The 21,991-nt window shown below is 39.9% G+C and overlaps 2 long non-coding RNA genes across 3 annotated transcripts; both read left to right on the plus strand.

Annotated features, from left to right (window-relative positions):
* The first annotated feature begins 701 nt into the window (after window positions 1-701).
* LOC121065411 lies at window positions 702-9,916 on the plus strand. The gene is made up of 3 exons (XR_005817042.1): window positions 702-787; window positions 3,186-3,337; window positions 9,827-9,916. It is a non-coding gene; the product is annotated as an uncharacterized LOC121065411 (long non-coding RNA).
* Window positions 9,917-13,305: 3,389 nt separating this feature from the next.
* On the plus strand, window positions 13,306-16,305 carry LOC121066397. 2 transcript variants are annotated; one of them, XR_005817736.1, is made up of 3 exons: window positions 13,306-13,595; window positions 14,660-14,722; window positions 16,227-16,305. It is a non-coding gene; the product is annotated as an uncharacterized LOC121066397 (long non-coding RNA). The 2 variants fall into 2 exon arrangements; XR_005817737.1 differs by lacking the exon at window positions 16,227-16,305 and adding an exon at window positions 15,134-15,210.
* The last annotated feature ends 5,686 nt before the right edge of the window (window positions 16,306-21,991 follow it).

The following is a 21,991-nucleotide window of genomic DNA, read 5'->3' on the forward strand; positions in this document are numbered from 1 at the left end:
ATGTCTTTAGCTGCGATATTTTCGGGCTTTGTGGCAACTAGGGTAGTGCTGCCCATAGTCATGGGAGATAATGAGTCCAGGAGGCATAATGAAAAGCCAGGCAACCTTTCCTTCTTCCAGCAAAGTAGGAAAAAAACCTGTCCACTGCAGTCATAATGAAAAGCAAAGAGGGTTTTCCAGGGAATGAAATTGACCCTGTGTTCTCTGTTTATCCTGAGACTGATAAGAAGCTACCTGGGTGTGATTGGTGGTGTTACCTCAGAGTGACATGAGTTCTGATGGCAGCTCCATTTGGGGCCACATCAACATATCATTGATGCAGCCATAAATCGCTTGCAGAGCTGGTGCCACACTTGGATGCTCTCAGGTAACTTATGAACCATCCCTCTGCTTTACTATGTGCTTTGACCTGATAATCAAAAATATGTATTTACTTTAGAAATTTTTAGATTATCTCATTATTTTCCTTTCCAAATTTACAGCAACTGACGTCAAAACAAAGAAAGAAACAAACAAAAAAAAAAGCCCTGACCCAACATCCCCTCCCCCTGTACAACTGCAGAATTTGTGCCTTTTCTGTAAGGATGCATTTTGCTGGAAGCATAATCTGAAGGTACTTTCCAGAAATGCCAGCAAGTGTTTGACGCATTGCTTTAATTTGTTGTGGCCATTATGGTTGCTATGATATTCCTGAAGCTTCCAAAGGATGACCCTGACCTGTGTTCGAGCACGGCCAGTTCAGACATCTTTTTGGTGGTGCTGACAAAATTAAATTTGCTGGCCCAAGGTAAAAGAGCTAATGCCTGTCTGCTCCTGCCACCAAGCTGGGGAAGTGCCCTGAAGAAAACCTGGGCTGGCTGCCTCTCCTTCTTTTGCATGATGAGAAAGCTGGGGGAAAGTAACAGCTGTCTCAGGAAAGCTGTTCTTTCACCTGTCACCCCTGGACAATAGTAGTTTGTACCTTTCAGTCCCCCACTCTCCCTTGCCCACAGCAGAAGCATGGCTTTTCTGGGCTCTGGCATAGGCAACAGCAAGCAGTCTGCTGCTGTAAGTAACTCCCTTTATTACCTGGCCTGAAAAACACAAGGTAATCCTCGCCATGCCACTGAGGTCTTGAAAAGGCTTGGATAAGTTGCCTTGCTTAGCATGACTGTTTCCTCCTCCAGAAGCTTTGGTATCCCCATGTCTTCTCACTCACCTCACAGCGGGAGCAAAGAGGAGTCTTGTGTAATGACCGTGCTGCAGAAGGAGCTTAACACAGGGATTTATTTATTTTTTTAATCTCCTGGTTTCCCCAGAACATCATTGCCCCTCAGATATCTGGGGGAGAGGGGAAGAAAGTTGAGTCAAGCTTCCTGCCAGTAATTGTCTTATTTTACATAGGCTAAGCAGAGGAAAACTTGAGGGAGGAGAAGGCAGTGCAGAGAATGATCTCACTGAGGCAAAGACAAAATGCAGAAGCCAGAGCCGTGCTTGGAGCCAGCTGGCCCCTTAGCCTGCCTGCTATAGGGCTCTCTCCAGCTGAAAATCAGCCTGCTTTACTTCTCCCCTTCTATTTGAGACAAAGAAAGTGGCTGAATGCTGGATGGCACAACAAGAGCCTCATTTCCACTTTGTGGGTTAAAGGGTCCTCCTGACTGAGTGAGTCCAGGAATAGCAAAAGTATAACTTGTTGATCTCATGTTGGCTGCAGAGGCTTGGCTCTCTGGGAGGCTGTCTTCCAGGGACTTTTCAGCAAACAATAAAATCATGAAACAGTGCTAGACTTAATGGTTCTTAATCGAGCAAATCTCCCGTGGAGTGAGTGGGTTGTTTACTGCATTGCAGCCCAAAGAATTTGACCCAGTATTTGTTTTTGGACTCCTATTTTCTCTGAAGGAAAACAAGCACAAATCATAGAATGAATTTTGAGCTGAATTCTGCTCCTTAGTGCTGCTATTTATTTTTTATTTATTTTTGAATGTTTTCTGTGGATTGGAGAGGAACGAGGGAATTGTCCTGATGTAAGGAGTTCTCACCCAGCATAGCATTGGCCTACTAAACTCCCATTTTACCTTCATCTCTGCACCGTCCTATGTACAGATAGGGAACCACGGTGGTTCCAGGTGCAGCTGGAACATGGTGTGCTGAGCTCCATCAGAACCTGGCTGCCATGGACAGTCAGTCTTGGGACTCCCAGAGAGCATGACTTCCTAGTCCAGGGGTGGGATTGGATCTTTGCAGTTAGTACAATTAGTTGCACATTAGAAACAACTGGCAAAGAGAACAGAATGGGGTGGGGAAAGAGGAACTAAAATTTACACAATCCAGATAAATTTTGTATAGCAAAACCTCTTTGTACTGGAAGTATGGATGGATACTGATCTCCTTAATGTGCCTGGAGCAGTTCATTTTTGCCCTCAGGACCACGAGAATCAAAGTTCTCCATTATCCCAAGCAATCTAGACAACAGGAAGCAGATAATCGGTTGCTTCTGTCTCCACTGAAGAGGGCTTCCATTAAATTGCTTGTAGGTCTTTGGAAAGGTCATTCAAAGCTTAAGCAACCCCCTGTTGTTTGACAACATCAGAGCTCAAACACCATGGTCCTGGAGAACTCTGCTCTTTGAAAAAGGGGGATGTTTAATTACCTTTTGAAAGCTGGCAGCAGGACAGGATGCGAGGATGTTTTCTTTCTTTTGTGTCAGTTGAACAAGTTACTATTTTGGTACATGAGAGCAAGTAACCCACCACACTAGAAGAGACTGTCCCTTCCTCTGACCTGCTGTCGGGAGAAAAGCAAAGGCAGGAGGATATTAGTGAAGGTGAGCCTGCTGCAGGAAGGAAGCCTTGACACAAGAATGTTTGTGGAAAGGGAGACAGAGGCTCCCGATGCCTTTCTTAATGCTCTATCGGCATGTCGATTCTGTTAGCCTTTAAATATATACATATTTATAGGCTTTGCTTCCCAGGAAGACATAGGTGCAGTTGCAGGAAATCTACTGCTGTCACTTTAATGAAATTTGCTTTCATCATGAAAGGAACTGGCAAAGTGTGTGCAGGATTTTTAATTTTTAAGATTGTAATGCATCTGCTCCCTCCCAGGGGCAGTCTTTCACAGTGCTTTGTTTATGTTCTTCAGCTATATCTTTTCTCTCTCTCTTTTAATTTTTTTCTTTTTTTCTTTTTTCTTTTTTTTTTTCCAAGGGTTTGGATTTGTGGCATCTAAACAAGCTGGACAGAAACTGTGCCTCAGGGAGAAACATCCTCTCAAGTAGTTGAAAATAAACTTGCTTGGCATGCCTTGTGTATTACACGCATTCAGCTGTGCACGTGGTGGGAACGGGGCATTAGACATGGTACGTACCACTGTGAAGAGAATGTAAACGTATGTGTCACATATGCTTGTGGTAAACATAAAAGAGATGTATATGAGGAAAACATCATTTGGTTTGGGTCCCTCCAGCCAAGACAGGCCAAGAGGCAGAGTGTCCCTCATCCTAATTTCATGCACAGTAGGTATGGCAGGGTGAGTGCCCTTGATGTGCTTGTCCTTCATCCCATCGGCATTCACAGGGAGGTTTTGTTGACTTGGTGGACGGGACTGGTTCAGGAACTCCTGGTGGCTGAATACGGAATCTAAGGCAGATTTGTCTCACCTAGGGCACACTGCCTGATTGTCAGGCACACCAGCTCAGTGAACAGGGAGAGTATGGGCCTGCCAAGGGTTTAGTTGGGCAGGTGTAGCACTGTGTGGACATAGCGGTCTTGGAAAATCAAAGTCTGGCTAGGAACAAAAGTTGATGTCACATGTGTAATACGAGTTTGTCTGCAGTGTAATATATATGACATTGGACTGCAATGATCAGGTCTAGGCTTCATGAAGCCATGAATTTATCTACTCGTCATGGGCAACTTACATGCCCATATTCTTCCTAACTCCTTTCTTTATCTGGTAGACTACAATGTTCACTGGACTCTGCTAACCTTTTGGAGACCTATTCACACAGGTAGCCCAGAGTTCCTGAGCCATAAGTAGCTTTTGTCTTTGATACTAATGGCTAGCTTTGTTGCAGCCAGACAATGTAAGTGAGGTAAGAATTTAGGTAATATTGAGAAAGATCCAGCCATGCACCAGCTTTTCATCGTTCCTCACAATACTGTGCACATGCAATGGCCAGTCTTGGAGGCCCCAGGCAGGATGGGTCTTAGCAACCTGGATGTGGCCACACCAGAGCTTGCTCAGCTGGACTCTAAGGGCAGCCTGGAAACCGCTGCCCAAACAGCTGCTCATTAGGCTTAGAGGTGCTGTGAGTATTCATACTAAAAACTGTTTTGCTGATGGTTGTTTTGGCTGGTATGAAGCAAGGTCCAGAAACACAGTCTGAAGCATGCAGAGGTTGGGCTTTGTATATCTCAGAACTGGAAATGTGGCATTTGCTATGTCTGGATGATTAGTTTTAATGCCACATATTACGCAGAGAGATGTTGGCTAAGACAGGTAAGCAGTGCTAATTACACAGTAAAGGAATGCTGCAATGCGAATAGGCGGAAACAGGCATGTGATATGTCTCAGATTTGTTGTTACTGGTTAGTGCTAGCACAGGTTTATTTTTTCTGGTACAGTGCAACTTCAGCTTTGTGCACCTGTGATGATTCAGATTTCTTACCATGCTTTGCAAATATCATTCAGAACAAAAAGAAAAATCTCAGCAGCTAACTGTATATTTTCAATCCCAGGTGCTACTCATCCAATCAAGAGGTGATATAATTATGTAGGAGTTGTCCTGTAGAATTTAAAACATTCTGTGTAACACCTATTCTGGGTGTTACAGACTAATCATCTATAAATCCTCAACCATTTTTCTCATCAGCTTAACAGGAAGGTTTGCATCTTGATTGCCCTGTGAACAAGGATATACCCTCCCACCCCATTCTAGCTGGAAATACTTGCACTTTAATTTGTTTCTGACAAAGGGAGCATATAAGTGAAGTATTTTTGCTTTGCCATGCACACTAACAATTTTGTGATGAGCCTGTTTGACAACTAATTGGCTTCTGACCAAAAGTGAAAACAATGGACACCTATTTTCAGCTGGGAAAGCCACACTCAGTATGTTCCCTGGCTGAGATAAAGCACCAAAGCAGCATGACACAAACTGCTTAAAGCTCCCTCCATGGCTTTTCTTTTTTAACTGGCTTGTTATCAACTTACCTATTTTTCTCCCATGTCTTCTCTGTTCTAAGGCATAGACCATTGACCAAGAGTATGTTTTCCTAGAGTCCCGATTTTTTTCTGTTTTCACTAGCAGAGTGATGGTGTACATGTTGCTTCTTGAGAACAGGTTTGGAGCCATGCATGTTACCGAAGGAGATGCATGATCCTAGGCTTAGTGGGAAGTCCTGATGTGATGAAAAAATGTTGCAAGCTAGACTGAAAATGAAATCCTAGAAAATGTTTGACTTGTCTCTGTTGTTTTATTTAATAGGTGAAAACCAGTGCAAATAAATTGGATCTCTAGAAAGATTAATAACACCTGAAATGCTAACTGCTTTGATTGACAGGGGAGTGGTAACTTATCTTTTCATGCAAGTGAACAGTCATTCAACCTTTGCACACTTGCATAGATGTATTCAAAATATACCCAGCAGTGACTAAAACTGGAAAGGATTTTTAGGAAGATGTATTTGCGGATTAAAATGCATGTATGTATGTATTCTAAGTCTGAATATATAATGTATATTTTAACCATCCCTTGTAAGTGCAGCAGTTCCTACCAAATTCAGTCCAGGCAGGCTATGTAAGTACAGAACCAAAAGCCAATATTAAAGCAGCTTCTGCTCTAAGCATCTTTTGTGTGACCTGTAAGTTCTTGAATTTAAGTTTCCTTCCTCAGTGGAACAGTCTTGTTATGTCATTTTTTCCCCTTTTGCCTTCTCTCCTCACTTTGCCTTTGCCAACCATAACAACACATGAGGGAGGTGGATTTAGATCTTTAAGCACGCAAGGTGCCAGGAATATATATAGCAATGAGTCTTGTTTCTCAGTGTTACACTAGCATCTTTCTGAGGAAGGAGGTATTTTAGCAGAGAACAAGTTTTATAAAGCCAGGTGGCCGTCTTCCCCTGCACACAGCACCCTGGCAGGTCAGAAGTGCATGTAGTGTCCCTGCTATCCAGCTCTTTAGGATTGTTTATCTTATGTTCCTGATGTTTTGTTTAGTTGGTGGTGATGCATAAGATACAACTGGTTTTGACTTCCAGGTAGACAAAGTCTGTGGAGCAACCAGAAGGAATCTCAACCACTTGTTACTGGCAGAGTGCTAAATAAACAGTAGCAACACCTACCTGCGTGGGTGGCAATTAATCACATCAATCAACAAGATCAGCTAGCAAAGCTTTTTTTTTCTTTTTTTTTTTCCTCTTTCCTTTTGTTCCCTGTCTCCTCCTACCTGCTAATTTCCTGGGTGTTGCTGCTGCTGGTGGTAGAGCTGGTGCTCAGCCATGCAGTAGGTCAAATGCCATTACGTGGCTGGGTTACGTAAACCTCGTGGCAACTCTTCTCCAATAGCCAATTTGGAAGAGGAGTCTTGGCCTATCTTCTTGAGCATGGATTTCTTCTTGTTTCAGGTTTCCCAAAGAAACGAGCCAAAACTACTGCCCGTGTGCTTGTGGACTTTTGTGTGCCTGTCCATCTGAACAAACCTCTGAGGAACTTTTGAACTCATTGTTTTCTTTTAGCTAAAATTGATGGAGGAGTAGAATTTTCAAAGGTAATCAGCTTCTACAAGTTTTCTGAAACGCGCAGAGCAGAAAACTAGTTTGTCATAGGAAAAGATACCATCACAAACTCTTCTTTTATTGGGCACTTGCAATCAACATGGAAGAGAGATTTTATGAGTGGCAGGACTGTGGGAAAAATGTACTTTAAGGCTGGTGTCGTGATAAGCACCTGTGCTAACTGGTTGTCAGACACAGGTCTGTAGCTTTTTATTTCCAAACCTCTGTTCCTTATTTAGCCTTTGTTTTATATAGAGAGGTGATTAATTTGCAAAAGTTTTTATTGAAGCAAAAAAATAATAATTAGGAAGACACCATCCTTTCTCCTAAAATCAGAAAAAATATATTTCTGATCCTTCAGTTTTGTTTTGTTTTAATTTTTTATTCTTAACTAGATGCTAGGCAAGTACTTGTTGATGAGAAATGGCAGAGATTGAAGGAACTGGTACCTGTAAAAAAGTACAGACTCCAAGCCAATAGGTAGACTAACAGTGGCAGCTGATGGAGAAGAAAAGGTGACCTACTAGAGACACTGGGTATTTCTTTAAAGATCTGACTCCTGCCAGACACCAATTTATCCTGAAGTTGAAAGAACAGAGTGAATAACACATTTATTTCGTGGCTGATTGTTATTTTAAAGTGTCTGAAACTTTTATGAGGAGTCAATAAAGAATTAAAAAAATAAATCACAAGCCACAGACAGTGTCCAGTTTTCCTTCCCACCAACACTATTTCAGATTCTTTTGGTTTTAACCTCATAATTGGGTCATAAGATAATTTTTGTCACCATATCCATACTGTTATTTTTTTTTTCTGGGGCTGAATTCACCAGTTACTAGAAGCAAGATCCTGGTTGCGTACATGCATATCCTGTTCATAGGCACTTCCTCTAGCCTTGATTCCACTTTCATGTTGTACACCTAATGGAAGAGCAATCTAACAGGACTTGGGAAAAGAAATAAAATAGTGTATAAATGTCTGTCTGAAGTTGTGCTTGCTTACACCAAAGAACAATATCAAGTGTACCAAGCCAGACTAAGGGTTTTTCTTGCCTTGAATCCTCTCCCCGAAGGGGTTAAATGTGGATACCTAAGGAAGAGTGTATGGGTAGGGCAAGCAAGCAGTGATGTTCTTCCAGCCTCCTGTGATTTGTGGTTGTGAGACTTCCTGAACCAGAGATGAAGTTTTTGTATAATTATACAATGCTATGAAAAAGTTCCAACTGTAAAGCAATATCTTACATTAACATACTATAACATTAATTAATTATCCCTGCAATTCTCCCATACTTGCCAGGAGAGAGCTGCCTAAGCTGTTTTATCTCCCTGGTGGTGGTAATTGATTACCACATAATAGGCTAAGAAATACCAAAACAAGAAGAAAATATGCAGGAAATGTGCAGGTGGGAAATTTTTGCCATCATCTGTAGCTGGGCAGATAATAGTTTATTTCCATGCAGACTAGAAGCTGTGAGTAGTCTTAACTTGTCTGCAATATTCATACATCTTTTGCATAAACTTAGAACAGTTTTGCAGCTGACCTGATTTGTGGGTACTTGGAGAATGCAAAATTGTGGTATTACGTGGTCTTTGTGTGAAGCTGGAGGAAGTGCAGAGCTTCACTTGGTGCCTTATGTTCATGAGATCCTCAGTCTTATGCTGGAAGGATCAAGGTGCATGTTCTCATCCAGCATGCAACCAAGGGAGAGTTTAATACTAACATTGCCTGCCATGCAGCTATAATAGACAGTTCATCTTGAGGGGCTGCAGAAATTATTTCTGAATAGCTTACGGGTTATTTCTGAAACTCAATCCATTTAATTTCTTTAATGGCATAGGCAGCAATTGACATTGTGGAACATTGTGGACTTTGCAATACAGTACGCACTAGCTTTTAGTATATTAAATAGCTCATTTGAACTCTGTCTTAAAAATGGAATCCTTTTGCATCTTTCATTTGGTGCTCATTACATAAGAAACAAGCATAAACCATGAACTTAGTTCTTGGTCCTAGTGGAAAGCATACTGAATAAATCTCTCTCTTCATTGTGGTCCTTTGCAATAACAGATTTAATTTAGTGAATTTAATGTTGAAATTTATTCCTGTGTGTGTCATAACAAAGCCTGTACATTCTTCTAAGTCTTAAACCTCCACTAGAAAGAAAGAATATCCTAGATTAAAATACCTGATCCAAAGTATAGGAACCTCTCTGTCTGCTGTGTAGGTTATACACTAGTTCCAGTTAATGCTACAGGGAGAAATAACATGTTCAGATGAATTGTGGTGAGGTAATAGAGACTTCAGCTAGGAAATTCCATGTTTTCATCTCCTCAGTGCTTTGTTAAATGCCAGTTGCTTTTCCAGTGTTTGTTAAAATTTCAGGAATTTGTTGCTCCAGAGCAAATCTGTAGACAAACCACTAGTCCCACTTGAATGGAAATGGCTTAAGGAATCAGCATGAAATTTAAGACTCAATTTGCTATTTGGAGCTCAAGTTAAAAACAATAACAGAACCAATCAAAAAAAGAAAAAAAAAACCACCCACACCCAAAACAAAAATAATACCTTCTAGTTTAAGAATAACTTCAATCACAACAAGAATCTACAGAAACCTTCCTATATGAGTGTTTCCCCTGTGGTTGCTGTATCTAGAAAATATTATTTGATTTTTTTTTCACTTTTGTGCACCATCTGAGCTGCACTGAGAAATCTGAACAACTCAGGACTTTCCTTGGAGCATTCCTAGCTGAGCACTGTATGAGCAGCAACATGACTGAGGAGCTGAATCCAGGCTGAATCCAAGCTGCTGTTGCAGCATCACTGGAATTCAGTAGCACCAAGGCTTCACTTTAGGCCTATTGAAAAAATACCAGGAAAACTTTGTTCTCCACTTCTGTCTTTGCCTCACACCCCTTAACTTTTCTCCTGTTTTTCTTCTTTTCTGTTTTTTTTCTTGTTTGTTCTTTCTTTTAAAACTCTTCAGAAATATTGAAATAAATTTAAAGTTCTTGGAAATCATTTCTTCAGCACCATCAATGAATAAATTGATCAAATCTCTTTGGTTTTAGGCTCAAAATGAGACAAGAATCTCTGTATGCCAGAAAGGTTTTCTTTGGCCCCTCTTCAGAGATGGTTGGCAAAGGTGAAAACAAAATGAATCATCTACTGTGTAAGTACTTGCTCAACAACTGATTTAAAGGAATTTTACATCAGTGTTAGATAAACCTCTTACAGTCTAGGAATTTGTTGTTAGTAAAATTTATATAAAAAAAATAATGTACATGACAATGCTTTAGCAAATTTTATCCAGTAGCTCTGCAGTCTCCCCTTTTCTTGGAAATGGAAAGCAACCAGAAGTCATCAGTTGTGAAGTTGTTCATGTTTCACTTGCCAGCCTCCTTTCCATTAGATCCTTGACTTGTAGTTGCCTTCAAATGTCTTTGGGCTGTCTTCTCTCCTCACTCTCCTCTTACTTGTATTTTTTAAGGTCATTTGCTGAGTAAAGGATATAGGGTCTCCTGTCTGCCACACAACATGTCAGGCTGCCATACAGCTGAACTAGCTTTTCTTATACAAGGTTTTTCTCACCAAGCTTAAATGAAATTTCTTCCAGTAAAAGGATGACTCACTTCGGTGATTGATAGGAATATGAACAGGAGATTTGAAAGCATCAGAACAGAAATCTCTCTACTACATCGGGCATGTTCTGCTTTTTACAAAATTAATTCATCCAGGTCTAGCAGAGATTAACATTGTTGGCAACTCAAAAGATAGAGTATGAAAAAAGAAATTATTTGTGGTGTTATTCACAGCTACCTGTGCAAAAGTATCTAACGCCATTTTTCACTTAAAAGAAAAACAACACTGAAATTTGTAATCTGACTTCAGTGAAGAAATTTTAATGTGTTCAACTGTTAAAATATAGGATCGAAAAATAACAGCTACGTAAGTGGAAAATGGCTACCATTTACTTTGCATCTTCTAAGTACCACCTGTTAGTTCTTTAATTTATTTTTCTTTAATTCCCAAAAATTCAACACATCTCCGTGTCTGATTTTTGTTCACTGATCTAGCAGCAGTATTTTTAATAGGAATATGTGTATTACTTATGTTAACAATGGAAGGTTAAAGGGTGTTGCTTAGTGTAAGTAATAGTTGCATTGTGGCTTGCTTTTCCTCCCTCCTCCTCCTTACCTTGTGCTTCAGCAAAAGTAGTACTTCTTAAGAAAATCTCCACTTCTTGCCAACATGTTGGGCTGAACTGCAATGCAGATCTATAGTAACTTTAGCAGAAATTATGTTAAGAGGTGCAACTCCACCAATCACACAGCCCAACAGTAAGCATGTTTTCTGTCTATCAATCTTTCTTTTCTACCGATTTCTGGGGAATCCAGAATTTCATGCAGAGACCAAAGGGATCATGCCTTTGCTGAGTAAAGAGAGAAGAGGTTCAAAGACAAAGGTCCCCAGGACAATCTGTTGATCCTTTATAAATGTGAATATAAGCATCCTCTTGGTGTTCCCCTCCCCACCCCTCCCCTTTTTTGTGTGTTCCCCTCTAGGTCCTTATGTTTTCTAGAAGAGAGATGTAGAACTATATTCTCAAGTAGTAACATTCCCAGACATGTAGATCTTGAATCCCTTGTCCTGTTCACCATTTATTCCTTTTCTGCTTAAAATACCTGCGCTCCCCTCTCCGATGCATATTTATATTTAGAAGGTTACTTTTCATTGTGCCTTATATATAGCTATTTGTCTCTGAATGGATGCTAACAAATATATGTAATAAAACACACATTTTTGTTGTTGTTGTTTGCTTTTGCTAATTTTTATTATGTGAGCCTTAGATGGACATAATTTTCTTTGAAGATCTATTCAAGGTGTCCTTCTCAAGATCTTTTGGACCTTAATTTTGAAAATATTCTGGTGATGGAAGTTAGAGTTTGCAATGTTTGCAGATGAGGGATAGCCAAGGGATTTCTGGTGCTTTATGCATAAGGATGAATTGTGAGGATTAATTAAACAGCAAAATTTCTGATTAAAAAGGGACTCTGATTAAGAAAAGATTTACTAAGGGTGCAATTCTGAGCCTCAGATAAATTTTATTCTCTGAAACTGTTTTGATATAATTGATATAATGTAACAGGGGAGGCTCCTAATGACACAAACCTAGATAAATATATCACTGAAACAAAAACATCAAAATTTCAGGTTAGTATAAAATGCCACCCAAACATGCTTTCCAAAGACATTCTAGTTCTCTTCTGGAAGCCTTACAGGCATTTGTTTCCCCTTGGGACTTCTAGAATTTCCCTGTTTAGACTGAAGGCTCTCTGAAGCCGAGGCTGTTTTGATAAACTGTGTGTACAGCACCTTACACAATGGACCTCTGATCACAGCCTGCATCTCCGCAATATGGCAATGCAAATAAATATATGAACAACTGTCCTTGAATGGTAAGGAAAATAAAAACTGGATCCTCTGGAGAGCTGACACATACATGGTAACCAGAACTCTAACATAATAATGTTGTATTTATTGAAATTCAGGATTTAGTAGATGTGATTCCATCTTTCTTGGAATAGAAGAAATACCCTCCCATGTAGTCCCATATCCATGTGCTCAATTTCTTGCTTGTTTGCCTTTTATCCTGTTTTGCCTGACACTAGGGGAGACTTTGTTTTACTAACATTTGTAGCCATCACTTTGATCTGTAACAGGAAAGCTCAAGATTTGCTTCTCTGCCCATAGGGAAACAGATGAGATCAGAATATGCCAGTTTTAAAAACCTCATTAGATTGGCTCTAGAAGAAATAGTTCTTGCTCTCCAGTTAATTGCAAATTACATCTTTATTTTTAACAAAAACACTGTTTTCTACACATGATTATTCATTTGTGAAGGCTGGAGGCTGATTTCCATTTATTCCTGAGTCTCATGAGGTTATTTGTTCCTTGCAAATAAAAGAAAGATGATCATTTCCAAAGTTCCTCATTTTTTTCTTTGTCTTTTTTTTTCTTTTCTCCTTTTTTTTTTCTTTCTTGCTTGTTTACTAATGTTCCTTTTTCCTAGAATTTGTTAGCAAAATTGTCATTGTTGACAAGTACCTCCATAAATCTATGTAGTTACAGAGCAGGGTAATACAATATCAGATTGGGTGTGGATAACAAAGGGTTCCCTTCAATTAAACAAGCACTTAGTCATGATCACCAGAGCAATTACAAAGCTGATTTCAGACCAACTGCCCTCTTTGCTACCAGAGGAGGAAGGGGAATTTTTTCAAGGATCTTCTGGAGAAGCAATAAAATGAACACCAGAGGGACAGATAAAAACTACACTTCTACTTCTGTTAGTGCCTCCTGCTGTGGTGCTGTGGATTGTGGTGACCATGGAGAGAAGCCCTGGCAAATGTGCTCAGCACTTTGTCTTCAGCCCTTGGAGCAAAGCATGCACCACCTGCTCTGGGATTTTGTAATCACACAGAAAGGGCTCAAGTGTGTCTCTGGTAATTACTGAATCTGCTGGTGGGTGAAGAAGGTCCATATAAAAGCCTAGATGCGCAAAAAGACAAGGCTTTTTGGTGATATCTGCAAGTGGTTCCCGATAATGTAGTACATCTTAAGAAAAAGAAAGCTATACAGCCTGCTATAAAGGACTAACTTTTGCATATTAATATGCAGTGGCTTGGCTGTATCCCCTACCCAGCCAGCCGTGCTTGGTTAGACCTGCAGAGTTTTTCCCTGTTTCTGCTTGTTGACACTAGAAATGGAGGGAAAAGTCTGCCCGTGTTCCTCCCACATCATGCAGTGACTATTCAAGGGAGCCTGGAGTTTTGCAAGGTAGGTGTGGATGGCTAGACAGGGCTCTTCCTCATTGCCAGTTTTCTTCCAGATATTACTTTCTTGCTGTTCCATGTGAAATGGGAAGTTTTCAGGAGAACAGAAAATTCTAGGGGCTATAAGGGCTCAGCAGGTGCTGGAAAGATTTTTTCAGGGAAACTCCTTTAAAGTTGAAAACAAATTTTCTTTGACCTTTTCTATGCCCTGTTTGTGCTTGTTTGCCACCAGTGTTCGTGTTGGTACAATTTGGGGCTGGGGGGTATAGGAGTGGTCATAGAAAAATAATTAAGTTGGAGTATTTGCGGCAAGGCTTTTCATTAGCATCAGAGAAGTGGCTGATTATAAGAGGACCTTAAGGCGTCGTGAAAGCAAAACAAAACAGTTAAGTTGTGTCCAGTCAGAACAACTCCAGTTGTGAATTTAGCTTGTTACAATCCTTACAAAGCATTCAGTCACTATTAACAAGATGATGTAATAGATAATTTTAAGTGAATAAATTTGAGAACTCTGGAGTAAGTGGTTGCCAACAATAGTAACTTTTCTTCCCTATACTCCTTTTATCACGTTATCTTATTGTGCATTGGCTAGCTACTGAAACAGTCTGATTATGTTAGAGGAGAAATTGTTTATCCAATCACAGGGGAAAAGAAGGAAGTTATCCCTAGGCCTTCATGTGTTCTGCAGAGTATATTATGAAAATGGTTGAGGTGCTGTAAAATGGTACCTTTCAGTCTTTTTTCTCCCAAAACATTTGTCAAGCATTTAAGTTTATATTGTGTTGGGAAATATACTGCAGAATGTACCTACATGATTTACTCTGAATAAGAAATATGTCATTTTTCAATGGAAGAAAGCTGTATACTTGCTGGCAAACTTTGTCTTGAACAAACACTGGGAAACGGCAACAATTCAATAGTATTTCCCCAAAATTCTCTTCATAAGTGGTAAATTCATATATTTCTGCAATTTTTTCCAGGCCAATATAGTTTCTTTCAAGAACAAAGTTGTTTTTGAAGGTATTTTCTACAGAATCTATTTCAAAACTCTATGTGTTCTACTTCTAGAATCCAGAAAACAAATAACTAGCTGTTGAGGAGTATGTCTGGCAGGTACCAGCGAGTTAGAAGGTAATGTGACATTCACATGAACTTCCTGTAGATAACTCAGCTTTATAGCAAATCCTATAATTCTCTGCTGTTATCCACCTCAAATATTGCAATTATTGCAAATATGACTTGGATATTTCATGAGGCATTAATCATCTTTATCAGATATTTGGCTTCAGAATTTATTTTGTAATGTTGTTTACTTTGTTACTCAGAGATGAGTTATTACAGAACACTGATGTTGGACATGGGAAAAGGCTAAAAGTAGGGAAAAGGTTTTTTCCTTTACATTAAGAAGCAATTGAAAAATGCTTATGTGGCTAGGTGAGCACCTTCAGAGGCAGCTATGCCTGTTCATTGCTATCAGGCAGTGAATAACGGTTCCATGGTCTTCTGCTTAGTTGGGGTTTCCATCCAATTCTGCTTTTCTAGGCCTACAAAGGGAAACACATCTGCAAGACATGACTTCAATGGGAAAAGCAAGCCCATCAGGTGACCTTTCTTAAAAAAAAAAAAAAAAAATCAACAACTCGTTATTTGTATTTATTTATTTATTTATTTTCATTTTTTTTTGCATCTCGTGGTGTGTGTATATGTTCCTATGAAAGGTGTTGAATCAAAAACCAGGGAATCCAAGTCCTGCACTTCACTGGAGGCATACACATTACAAATCTCAGTAGAAGATGTCTCCTCCCTAGTTGCACCTGTAAGGCTGCTTGATTGAATTTAATGATGTTGTCCATGGTTGGCAAATAGTTGCCAAAAACATCTGATAGGGTTTTCTGGAACTCTGCTTTGTAAGGCTGGCTTTCTGTAACTAATGTTGGGTTAGGCTACTATATAGCTTCCGTATAAGATGGTGTCACAAAGACTAATTTCCCAAGGTAAAAACAACTTAATTCTCTGCTCTTGAAATGAACAATTTATTCAGCATGGGAGAGCTGTTCAGATTTCTCCCCAGATATCCTGATTTAAACCTGCAGTTCAGCATGCTACTTACATTTGAGTAATATCTCTGGCCGCATGGGGGTGGGGTGACCTCTGAGTTTTGCTGTGATGGGGTAGATGGGCATATTACAGCCTGGTTATGTTTAACAGTGTTTTTAATGTAGTGGTCATGGCTGAGATGTCCAGCGGTGAACTGAACTCTGGCAAAGAGTTATTTATCCTCCAAAGCTGTGTAGTCCTTGGACAATGTATGGAAGCCATAAGCTAGACAGTGAAGTAGAGTTAAACCTTCTTTACTGACATTTCTTCAGACAGTGCTACCCCTGCCCCAAGGCTGCTACGAATGGACCTCTGAAAAAAATAATTCCCCAACAGTTCCCACATAAGCTGAAAATAAAAGGAGCTGTTGCTCCAGTCCTGTGGAGATAAGTTACTCTCCTATATGACTGGCACAGGCTAGCATGCCAAAGTGTGTTAAAGTTGACTTGTGGTTATGACTGTTGTTAAACTGTGAATACAATTCTTTTATTTTTATTTTTTTTTTAATCAATTTTATCTGAACTTATTGATATTTCAGAGCTTAGGAGCAGGCACAGAGAAGTGAGAAGCATGTGATCTACAGTACTGAGTATTTTGTCACCTTAAAGTAAAGGTAATGGTTTTCTGTAGATCTTTTTGGCTTCTTGCTCAGGTGGCCAAGAAGGCCAACAGCATCCTGGCCTGTATAAGAAGCAGTGTGGCCAGCAGGTCTAGGGAAGTGATTGTGCCCCTGTACTCGGCTCTGGTGAGGCCGCACCTCGAGTACTGTGTTCAGTTTTGGGCCCCTCGCTACAGGAAGGACATGGACGTGCTCGAGCGAGTCCAGAGAAGGGCGACCAAGCTGGTGAGGGGTCTGGAGAACAAGTCTTACGAGGAGCGGCTGAGGGAGCTGGGCTTGTTCAGCCTGGAGAAGAGGAGGCTCAGGGGAGACCTCATCGCTCTCTATAGGTACCTTAAAGGAGGCTGTAGCGAGGTGGGGGTTGGTCTGTTCTCCCACGTGCCTGGTGACAGGACGAGGGGGAATGGGCGAAAGTTGCGACAGGGGAGTTTTAGGTTGGATGTTAGGAAGAACTTCTTTACCGAAAGGGTTATTAAGCATTGGAACGGGCTGCCCAGGGAGGTGGTGGAGTCACCATCCCTGGAGGTCTTTAAAAGACGTTTAGATGTAGAGCTTAGCGATATGGTTTAGTGGAGTGCTTAGTGTTAGGTCAGAGGTTGGACTCGATGATCTTGAGGTCTCTTCCAACCTAGAAATCTGTGTCTGTGTCTGTGTCAGATTCAGATGTCTTCCCATTAAAGAGCTCTCTGTTTCTCAGTTCCCTTCCCTTCTTGGCTTGTTTTTAAAATAAAGGCAATGGCACGCATAAGCAGCTCATCACTGAAGGATCCTGTTGGCTGCTGTAACAACTCTATATTATTAAGAAAATGAGACCAGCCTTGATAATTAGCCTTGGGAAATACACAGGAAGCAGAAAGAAAAAGGCAAAGGCTGGTCGCTGCTGGTCTTTCTTGCATGGTGTGAGCTGGTCCTGCAAATCTGAGTCCATCTTATATGTAAAATGCATCCATATGCAAGTGAATCTTGCATTATTCACTTGATAGTGGAGCTCAGATCTTAGTGGGTTCAAATTTTAGCTAATTCTTATAGAAATCATCTTATTCAGGGTTTGTAGAAGTGAAGAGATGAAGAGAAGGTTCTTTTTAAAGATTGTTGTTTTATATTAAAGCACAAAACTTCTGCAGTACCAGGAAAGATCCTTCTGAATGATGAGATGGAATCTGGGGTTGAAAGAAATCTCCTGTCTATTATCTTTGGTACTGCCATTTTTTTTGCTTTAGTGTAGGAGTGTGTCTTTCAGAATAATTTAGTTGAAATGAGAACTATTGAAAAATCATTATGATTATAGAACGTTGGCTGCATTAATCTCTGTTTTAGAGGACTGGGAGACTAAGCCAGCAATCTGGGAATAATTTACTGTAGGAAACAGCATAGTTCTTTTGACTATACATGCAATACGTCCTGCATTCAGGGATGATGAAGTAATTTCTAATGCCCACAAATAGAGGTACTTGTCTAAAGGAGGACAAACCTTTGCAAGAAACCTTCATATCAAAGAGACTCAAATCATGTAGAAATGAGTTCAAAGTAGCAGATATGGAAATAGAGTGTGGAGTCTGTCTACAAGATGGAAATAATGAAGATTCCTTATAAATTTATCTGTATAATAAAATACTTAGGGCTATGGTGAAAAGTGTTAGAGAGGATGATATTGGTGCTGTTTTCTCGTTTATAAAAGGAGAGTGGAAGACTGAAAGAGAGCAGAGAGAGAACAAGTGGGTGTGGTGGTGAGCAGAGAGAACAAGTGGGTGTGGTGGTATATATCATCATTAGATAAACGGTCCTTTTCATTCTTTTTCTTGCTGTTCCTCCATTTCCAAATCACGTTGCATTTTCATGAAACATTGTCTTGCTTTTTCAGGCTTCTTCTTACCACCTCTCTCTCTAGCTTATCAAATGTTTGCAAGAGTTCCCCATGCAATATTGCTGAAATGTCAGCCCTCCTAAGAAACTCCTGTCGGTGATTATCACAAGCCAACTATGAAAATTCAAACCTTGCAAGGTGGATAACCATTCCAGGGAAAACCTTGACAAAATCCAAACTTAAACTGGCAGCTCCTGTCCCTAACAGTGTACAGACTTAGGCACAATGTTGCTATAAGCTAGATCTACAACCGTCCATTTCCTAGTCAGCTCCTTGTGAAATAACCCATCTACATGAAAACATTAATTTCTACATCTGGGCTCTCTTCTGCAGGTGTTAAGAGAGGATTTAGTAGGAGTGGTTTGCAAATCAGATTTTGAAGACTTATTAAGCAGGAAATATTGAGCAAAGCTTGCTGAATTGGACCAACCCAGAATTCACAGACTACTGCATATAGAAAGGCTAGAAGGGAACTTTGGTTTTCTACTCTAACCTCCAGCACAAAATAAAGTGTCACCTAAGGTTTTCTGATTTGTGGTTGAACATAGCCTTTTAAACTAAAACAATGCTTAGCTACAGAGTCATGTATAAAATCTGAATTTGATCTTCCATCCTATTCTCTAACTCATCAAGCCGTAGGCACCAGAAGTCTTAAAAAGGTAGAAGGTGTCTTGGCATCTGTGTGCTCACACGGTTGTATTGCAGCCACTGGAACATGATTGCATCTAACCCAACCCATTCAGCTCTCCTGAAGGACATGAGCAGCAGACCCCCAAAAAGGGCTGTGTACCTGTAGATTTTATTAGAAAAGAGTTGCCTAAACAGAATTAAGATTCATGTGTACTTTTATCCCAGGGTTCAGCACTTTGTGTCACTTAATGGTATAATCATTTGCTAAATTTTTATTGCTATTTTTAATCATTGAAATAAGGCATTACCGATAAGTAAAATTTTCCAATAAAATTATTTTTTCTTTTGAAATCTTCCAGTTGGAAGGTTGAAATTGGATGCATCAAAAGGAATGAACATAGGTTGTTATAATAAAATGAATGCCAATTCAGGCCAGTTTTTTTTTTTTTTTTTTAATATTTTAGCTGGAAACTTCGCTTTCCAGCTGGCTCTGTTCAACAGCTATGTGTTGTAGGAATCAAGTGTTGTGACAAATTAAATTCTGTGAATATGTTACCCATTTCTGACTGAAAGAAAATACCAGGTATTTTATAGGGCTGAAAGTGTGAAGTTTCCTTATAATAGCAGTATATACAGGAGAGAACAAAAAAAAAAAAAAAAGGAAAAATAAAAGAAATTTCTTCCCCCTTTTAAATAGAAAATTCCCCATGTAATCTCAGAAGATGGTAGAGCATAGGTAAATTTGCCAGATTCTTATGTCATCTTGGAAAATTTCGTGTTCCTATTCTCTGGTTTCTGAATTTGAAATCTTTCAGATACACTGTTCCACATGCACAGAAACATCTTATTTTAATGTGTTTATTACAAACTGTGATTTTTTTCCTGCTTCTTGCCTTATTGGATTCATTGCTCTTTAGTAATCTGATCTCCCTGCACAGAAAAGTTTGATGATTGATTCCGTATTGGGACACTTAAATAGTTATGGAGATATGAGACTTGCCAGAAAGAGGCAGGTATTGCCGAAAGGTGTTTCTCCCCTTTGAGTCAGGATCAAACTAATAATTCAACAAATCAATTTATTATTCTCTCCTTGGAAGTAAAAGAAGTCTATGTTTAAATCTGGGTAGATACAGTGGAGTGCCCTTCAGGTGTGAATGACTTAGCTCTCAGAGTTTCAAAGGACTCTAGACATCTTGCATGACAAAATGCTGACAGAGGCATTATCACACCAGAATTGGGGCTAACAAGATGATTATGCATGAAAGACCTGTGAAAGTTATTGCTTCTCTCCTCCTTTCCTCCAGACTCCTCCTCCTTCATATAGCAACTGAAGATCACCTGCACAACTCTGTGACTGTTTTTTTGTTTGTTTGTTTTGATTTGTTTTATTTTTATGCTGGGTGGAAAAGTAAAAGGAGGAAGAAACTCTTTTGCCTGCTGAGGGCAAACGAGTTGTTATTCTTCGTTTCTGCATGTTGCTGATTTTTGGTTTCAAAATCCCTCTTGCAAAATTGTGGTGTCTGGCTCCTGCTTTTAAGCTCATGCTGAGCCTAAGTGTCCCTTCAAATATATTCTGCCTAGTGAAAGCTAACTATCAAAGAGCAAAGCCATAGTGGAACTGGATGGTTTGCATTTGTTTTGAAGTTTTTTTGTCTTGAGGTCTCGAGTGGCCATTGCTAGCCAGAGATTTTCTTTGTTTTGTTTTATGTTTCTAATCCTATATTAAGATACACCTTGGTATGTTACTTAAGTTGTCTTATCCTGATTGCAGGTTAATTATGTCTGGGGGTTATGGAATCTGTTGCCCAACAGTACTTCAAACTGTTGACATTTAAAAGCAGATTGAATAAATTAAAATGCTCGCTACAGCTATTAACTGAATTCTGTCCCTAATTACTGAGGCATTATTACAAAATTATTTGCCAAAAATTCAGGAAGTTCCTGCTCCCCAGAGCTCTTTTACTAAAAAGTAGCCACACTGAGAACCAGATACAGAGGGAGGTCTGGTGGGCTGCACTGCAGTTAGAAGGTTGTGATGGTAGCTCTTGTTACCAACAGGGTGCATGTTTGCTTAAAGCACTTACGCATATGAAGATGTAGGACATCTTCGTATCATTACATATTCACCAGCAACTAGAAAGATCAGCATGACTGTAGCCAGAGTATTCACATTCACACATTCATTCTTTCCCTCCTACTTTAAGGAACAGCAAATGACACGATCAAATGACTTTCCACTAAACTCTGTGGTAACAGCTGAAGACCTGCTTGCTTCTTTGAAGTGGTCCTGAGTATGTGCAAGTGGCCAGCAAGATATTTCACTCCCATGGACTGCTTGGTTGTCTTCCCTAATCTTTCTGCAGGAACCCCTTTCACTCTTTCCTTGAGACATTGGTGTTTGTTGGCTTTGTGCAAGTGGAAATATGATTTGGAAATTGGCACAGCATGATTAGTTATTCAGTGGTTTCTCTTTCCTGCAAACTCTCTCTTTCCTGAAGGATGTATCTAAACAGATTGTGACCTATTGGCCAAACAAGTGTTTACCTGTGCAGCAGAAAGCTTTGTCATTGTCTACACCAATGAGCAGCTACACTGTAGAGGGAGGGCATGTACAGCTGCCAGGTAGCACTGCTTCGTATCATTGGGCTATTTATGTTGTACCAGGCTGTTAAAGTGACAGCCATGGCTAACTTTGCCCCTCTAACAATATGACTAGCACATTCAAGGGCATTTATTTTGTGCTTTTAGCTTAAAGCACGTTCTCAAATCTCTAGGACTTTCAGCAGACCATCTAAAAGGTCTAGGGTTTCTTATCATACAGCCTTTACAAAACACAGTGTAGTCAAATAACAAGTTCACAACACATCCACAGTGAAAGTGGCATGCGCAGAGTGAATACAAGATGAACGTTGACCTGGACTCTATATAATCTCTTCTACATTTGCAATGGTTTGTACAGAATACAGACAGAATTATTTCCTACCCCGCTGTTAAAGAGGTAGCATGATAACATGAGAACACACATAACGTATACATATCAGCTTTTGTGAAAGAGTCAGGATGAAGCACACTGGAAAAGGAAAGGTCTATGTTTTATTTCCATTCTGGTGAGAGTCTTTGTTCTGTGAGAATAAATGGCACCATGAACACAGAGGAGCACAAAACTCCTAATCTTGTTTTTTAGTAGAAC

Source organism: Cygnus olor, chromosome 2 (genome assembly GCF_009769625.2).
Source record: "Cygnus olor isolate bCygOlo1 chromosome 2, bCygOlo1.pri.v2, whole genome shotgun sequence".
Taxonomy (NCBI): domain Eukaryota; kingdom Metazoa; phylum Chordata; class Aves; order Anseriformes; family Anatidae; genus Cygnus; species Cygnus olor.